Genomic DNA, 6,631 nt, shown 5'->3' on the forward strand with positions numbered 1-6,631 from the left:
TATATATATATATATATATATATTTTGCGGTTTGTCAGATCATCTTTTTATTGAAATATTTTATGTTTCTTAGCTAGCTGGCACTCCACAATACCGTTGTTTATGTCATCGATAATGTCATGAGGTGCTGCTGTCCACGTTGCAGCCTACAGACTGGGCGGTCTCCAGGATTTCTTTAATGGTTCCAGAACATTCTCTGGCTAAAGACCAGTGCGGCATCTGTTGTGCAATGTTGACAGTCTCATCAAAAGTAATATTTCCACTGTGTTTAATGCTTTTCTGCTTCTTTCTGTCTCTTGGCAGCTCCTTGGGGGCTTTGATGATCAGGACAGAGGCAGAAGGCACCACCTCGATCTTAGCCTGTCTGTTCTGAATGTTCAGTTTCACCATAATGCTCACACCTTCCAGTCACCAGTTGCCTTGGTGATGTCATCACCTACTTTTTTTGGAGACAGAAATAAGTGACTGATCTTAGGGGCCAGGGCAGACATGGTGCCAACTTCACCACCAGTGCACCTCGGGTACAAGACTTTGATCTCTTTGTGGTCAAACTTGGGTGGCATGGTGGAGGCAGCTGGTGTCCATGCATCTGGATTCAGAACGACCAAAGAAAGTTGCACATTAGCCTCCTCCTAGTTGAAAGTCAAAAGGTCATGTGACATTTTTTAACCTAAGTCTGACATAGTGTGTAACTAATTTAGTCTAAAAGAAGCAAAGGGTTTATAAAAGTAATGTGTAGTCTCAAATATATAGAATTTTACTTAAAATATTTGTACAGTTTTGGAAAACTGCTTACTTAGGAGTGATTAAGTTTAGGTTAGTAATTTACAGTGACTAGGAAGCCAGTCTCTTAGGCCAAATTGTGTGACCTGGACCTTTGATCTGCAACTTACTAGTTATGAGACTATGAACAAGTGACTTTACTTCTTTGTTTCTCAGTTTTCTCATTTGTAGTATTTGGACATTCATAACATCTGACTTACACTGCTTTAGTAAGTACAAATATGTGCAGGGGATAAAATAATTCCTGGTCTGTGGTAGTGTCTTAGCACACTCTTAACTGTTGGTACTTTTAGTAATTGTGATTTGAGTGGCAAAAGGAGGAAGAGAAGGACCATGGGTGGTGATATGTGCCAGATGATCAAGCTCCTTCAAGGAATTATAGTTTACCAAGGAGACAAAAACCTAGCAGATCACTGTGCATTAGTATATCCAGTACCTTGGTAGAGCAAAACACACCTGAGACCAGTAGTCTTGTTGGAGAAGGTAGGAGAGCAGAATGAACACCTGGAGTGAGTTACTGAGGTCTAATAGAGCTTAGCCACAAAGAAAGGAAGCTGTGCACAGACACACTGCACAGGAGTGCTGGAGGGAGGGGTGCAGAGTACATGGAGCACCCATTGAAGTCAAATAGTAGTGCGGCATTCCATGCAGCAGAGAGGAAGACAGATTGTAGACTATGTTGTTCCATGCAAAATTGCTGGCCTTTTCTGTGAAATCAACAGAATAAATTAATCATGGAGATTGTATGATTGTGTGCATATTTTAAGTTAATCTCTTTTTTTTGGTACCAGGAATCGAACTCAGGACCTTGCACTTGCCAGGCAGGCACTTATCCCACTGAGCTATATCCCCAGGTCTGTGTGACTATTTTAAATATCACCAATCATAATGGAGCATGATATGTGGAGTTTTATACAAAAGAATATTGTAAAAATGCTACTGAAGTTATAAGAAGATTGAAAAAGGAACTAAAAATGAAACAATACTTAAATGAGAGTGCAACGCAGCCATGTTCTGAGCTTATTTTCTCTTCTATGAAAATAATTGCCAGATTTCAGCTTTGCAAGGTCTTCATTCTTATAAAGAAATCAAAGAGACCCTAATGGCTTTCCCTCTTGATGCCTTTTAAGTAAACACTTCCAAGATATGTAGCTTAAAGTAATGAGAGCTCAGAAAGCTGTCTCTTTATCACATGCTCTTAATGCTCAAAAGTATCTTTGGAGAAAGCTAACCACTCTGCTGCTACTTTTATCCATAGTGTATAAGTCAGACGTGCTCAGGGGATTGACATTCAGGGGTCAGTTCTTCTTAAGGACTGTTGACATTTCAGTTTTACCCAAGAGCTAAACTACACTGAACACAAGACAGAATTTTTATTCTGCAATAAAGATAGATAGACACATAAAACATAGTTATATATGTATATAATATATCTATCTCTACACTGATTTATAAATGTGTGAATCATAATGATCTGTTATCCATGTAGAAATTTTAAGATTAAAGAAATATATCGTTTTCACTTTTCTCAAACATTTTTAGAAAGAGCTTATGATATTTATAATTCAAATATTTATAATTTATAAAATTATATTTTATACTTAGTTAAGCATACATTATTGAGTCCTTCCTCATGATTAATTGGTTCTAGATTTTATATTTATCTTTGTGTATAATTATAAACTCAACTTTCTTCATAAATCAGACATCAAGTATATTCTGTAAATCTTATTTAAAATCTAATTAAACAATTTAAACTGTCAAGAATCTATTCTCCCAGTTAATTAAGATTTTAAGCAGTGTACAAAATAACATTAAAGCAGTAAAACAAAATATTGTTTTATATCTAAAAGAATAAAATCTATGTAACATTGACATTAATGTTTTATCCCCAAAATGTCTAAAAGTAATCTGTGCTGACAGAAATGAGAATGGTCGTGGATTTTGGTGATGGGATGATTCACCAGAAAGGGACATGAGAGAAATTTCCGTGGAGAAATTGGTGTTCATTATATTTTTCAAATATTACCACCAAACTGTACAGTAAACATGTCTAGATTGAAATGCTGGCTTTACTTTTTACTAGGTGTGGGAAAGTGAAAAAACATTTCACTTAATTTTATCTCATTTTCTTCATGTATAAAACATACTTTTACCCCTTGCATTGCCATGGATGTAAATAATTTAGAGAGACAGTGAGTGAACGGTCTTTGGCATACAGTCAGAATTCAATATGCCTTAGTATTTATTTCTGTGCTCACAGAAAGATTTGGGAAAAGATATACCAAAGTGTACAGTGGGTTGTCTAGCTTTAGTATACCCATTGCCAAAAGTAAGATGTCAGGATCTCCATTAGACTGACTTTAACTGGGATAAATATTGTGAAATTTTTAAGAATTTGCCAAGTTAGTCTGACATCTCTTTGGTAGCTGGAAATTTGTCATGAGGTGAGTATTTTACCACTCAGTACAGAAAAACAGCTTCCGTAAACGTACCAGGATGATATTAAAGTTAGCATAATTATCTAAGTCAAAAGTTTTTTGTTTTGGCTATGATCAATTGAACAAAACAATGGATCTTTAGAAAGGTTATAGAAATTATGTAGAGATTATACCTACTGGTAACAAAATTTTTAAACTCCAGTTGTTATATGTTTAGAGATATAAACATACTTAGAGAGATAGAGATATAAACTTATAGAGATATAAACTTACTTTTGGCAATGGGTATACTAAAGCTAGAGATTTTACATGACCCAGAGATTTTACTTCAATGTATTCATCCAAGAGAAATGAAGATATATGTCTACAAAAGATGTATAAGAAACATTATTTAGCATAGCCAGAAAGAGAGTTCTCTTTGCAGAGTATATAAATAGTGTTTCATCTGTACAAATTTAAAACACATAGAAATAAAAAGTTAAATATACCGCAGAATGACAAAGCAAAGGTAAAGAATATTACAGAGAGTTGACAAAAAACCCTCGACTAAAAACAAAGAATGCACAGCCTATAACTGTGTGTGAAATGTAAGACCAAGAAAAAGTAATCTGTGCTGACAGAAATGAGAATGGTCGTGGACTTTGGTGATGGGATGATTCACCAGAAAGGAACATGAGAGAAATTTCCGTAGAGAAATTGGTGTTCATTATACTTTTCAAATATTACCACCAAACTGTACAGTAAACATTTTACAATACATTGATCATGCCTAAATAAAGAAAAAAAATTTCATAGTAAGGGCAAGTAGGAGAGGTTGGGGATATTTAGCCCCATGATTAATTCCAATCAGCTCAGCTGTGCTAAAGAATGAAACCATTTGAAAAGGGAAATCATAGATACAGGGTTAGACTGTGGGCTGTATTTATACCTCTACAGAGACACTTTAATAATTCCCCAGCTCAGTGGTGCTGAGGGCCACTTACCATTCCAACTTTGATGAATCTGAAGCTGCATTTAAGAATACAGGCTCTGGAGTTAAAGTTTTCAATCCATGGGATCTCTTCAGAAGTTGATATCTTGAGACTTTTAAGAAGTTCCTCACTCTCTTAAGGGCCAGCCTCATGAGGTGGTTATGAGGGTTGAATGAAGTGGTCTACATAAATAACAAATTCCTCTGATTTTGGGCCCAAGAAATGTTGCAATATCAGATGACAATAGTGAATTCAAAATATTATTTATACTGTACAGATTATAGACAATTCTAAGCATGTTTTGTTTTGTTTTTCAGAAAGAGAATAAGATACATAGCAGAAATTAACTTTTAGAATACTTGCTAAGGAGTGGAAGTTAGTATTAATTGTATATGTCTTAGAACCCATGCAATGGAGCATTTATTATCATACTGAAAAAAAATCGATTTAGAAATAAAGCAACTCCTGCCATGATCCTAGAGTACCCATAAACATTGTTATCCAAATCCTAGGAATAGTGAACATCATCAGTGATGGTGATTTGTGATCTTCGACAGACACTTAACTTGGTGTTCTCCCCAGGAAACAAAAAGGAGCTAGAAGGCGTCAAAGAGTTCTGAAGGATCTCAGTTCACCCTAACCTACTTTGATTCTCCTTAATGACATGAACTCTTTAAACTTGAATAAAGTTGAATAAGGAGTGCAAGTAATTGCTCTGCAACATAAAAAAGAAAGTTTAATACTGTGTTATTTATCCTCTTGTTACGTGTACTACTGTTAAAAGGCTTGTAACATATTTCCACAACTAGAATAAAAACTCTGAAGACAGGGGAAAGAAAAAGAAGGGAGGAAAGAAGCAATAAAGGAAAGAGAGGGAAATAAAGAAAAAGAAAGTAAGGAATTCAAAGAAAATGATGACTAACCATCTATATGATACAAATATTTTGACATAAAATATAAAATTTTATGAAATATGTTTTTAATTATATGCCTATGTAGTACAATAAAAGAGAAAGAAACAAGTCAATATATAATATATCATGTCAGACAGTATAATTTTTAAATTACATAACTTTTGAAATTTACTTAATATTATTCATATTATAACTTTTTATCTTTTCTTTTCTTTTTTGGTTTTGAGTCAGCATCTCCCTATATAGCCCAGGCTGGTCTCAAACTCACAGCAATCCCCTGCCTCAGCCTCCTGAGGGCTGGGGTTACAGGCGTGCACCACCATGCTTGGCTATTTGTTAAGCTGATCTTAAATGTAATTTCTGCTTCAAAAGATGGCTGCATTACATTAAAGAATTCATCATAAGAATGTGCAGGGCTAAGAATTTAGTAAAGAGCCAATGACTGTAAGTAAATTACAGATTTTAAAATTCTAATTAGGATATAAATACATGTATATAAAAGATAAATTCAAAAAGAAAATGTCCTGAACTTCCAATATCATCACTTGAAAATTGTTACACATTTGAAAAAAAACAATAAGAATCAAACAAAATGTCACTTGTACTTAACACTTTGATTCTATACATTGAAGTCCAAATGTGAACCAATTAAAAAGAACCAAACTACTCTAGCCTAGTGCTGTTTCTGAACTTAAACAGATAAAGTGTTACCCAGCAAAGAGTGATTTTTCGATTTTGAAATTACAGACAAATTTCTGTACTCTTTGTCACTGACTCAAATGTATAATCTAGAAAACAATGGATGCACGACTTCTAATGCGTCTGGGAAACAATTTTAAATCTAGACATGTGTGTAGGGCTAGAATAACAATGTGCAGTTGTACAACTATTCTGAAGTTTACACTTGGCATAGAAAGGATTATAAAAATCTTTTCTATTGTCGACATCATCAGAAGTAAGTACATAATATGATAATATTATCAAAGAATATACTGAGGGCAAGGGTAAGGGAAATAATTTTATTTCACTGTATACTTTTTTCTATCATTTTTTGACTATATAAATTAAGCATCATCTTTATTTTATCCATTTTCTTGTAGTAAATGTGTCTCATACTAACTAAAGTGTTACACTTTGAAGTTCATGAGTCATGATTAATGCTGCCACAATAACTTACATGCATATGATAGTAGAAGTAAAAATAGGATGTTTATAAAATTAAATAGCACCACGAGTTCAGTATTGTACTTATTGATATTGTGGACACTTTTATAGCTATCACGTAAAAAGTTAGAAAAAATTTCTATCTTTCATCCAAAATTTGTGACTCCTTTCAGTGTATCTCACCCATTCCACTCTTCATCTCCTATATCCGCCCCCACGATTGCCACAAAAGACTAGTGTTGCCTGTTACTGGAGTTTCATAAGTCTCATACAATATTTATTCTTCTGTGTCAGACTTAGACTTTTTAAAAAATTAATATTAAAAATTTTGAGTGTATCAGTTCTATGATATTTTTCA

General features: G+C 34.0%; 1 pseudogene; it reads right to left on the minus strand.

Moving 5' to 3' along the window:
* Nucleotides 1-47: 47 nt before the first annotated feature.
* On the minus strand, nt 48-637 carry LOC102027263 (annotated as a pseudogene).
* Between the last annotated feature and the right edge of the window lie 5,994 nt (nt 638-6,631).

Source organism: Chinchilla lanigera, unplaced genomic scaffold, assembly GCF_000276665.1.
Source record: "Chinchilla lanigera isolate Chin_1 unplaced genomic scaffold, ChiLan1.0 scaffold00003, whole genome shotgun sequence".
NCBI classification, from domain to species: domain Eukaryota; kingdom Metazoa; phylum Chordata; class Mammalia; order Rodentia; family Chinchillidae; genus Chinchilla; species Chinchilla lanigera.